Here is a 227-nt window from a genome sequence, read left to right as displayed (position 1 = left end):
ATAAGCGCATTTCGGGCGATTGGTCTGCAAAGAGCCGTGGACGCGCCTGGAAGACTGGCGAGCTGCTCCCACCCTGCCCTCCGGCCGGCGCCCTGTCACGAGGGGCCGATGGGCGGCAGAAGTTGACACGTGATGGCTTATCTGTGATCCCTTGGCCTCCTCCTCGTCTGCATTTGCCGTTTTCCTCGTTGTAGATTGGCCTATTATTATTTGTTGTTTTTGTGTTG

The sequence above is a fragment of the Penaeus monodon genome, chromosome 28, assembly GCF_015228065.2.
Source record: "Penaeus monodon isolate SGIC_2016 chromosome 28, NSTDA_Pmon_1, whole genome shotgun sequence".
Classification (NCBI taxonomy): Eukaryota; Metazoa; Arthropoda; class Malacostraca; order Decapoda; family Penaeidae; genus Penaeus; species Penaeus monodon.
The sequence above is the reverse complement of the archived record's forward strand: the minus strand, read 5'-3'. Positions refer to the sequence as shown.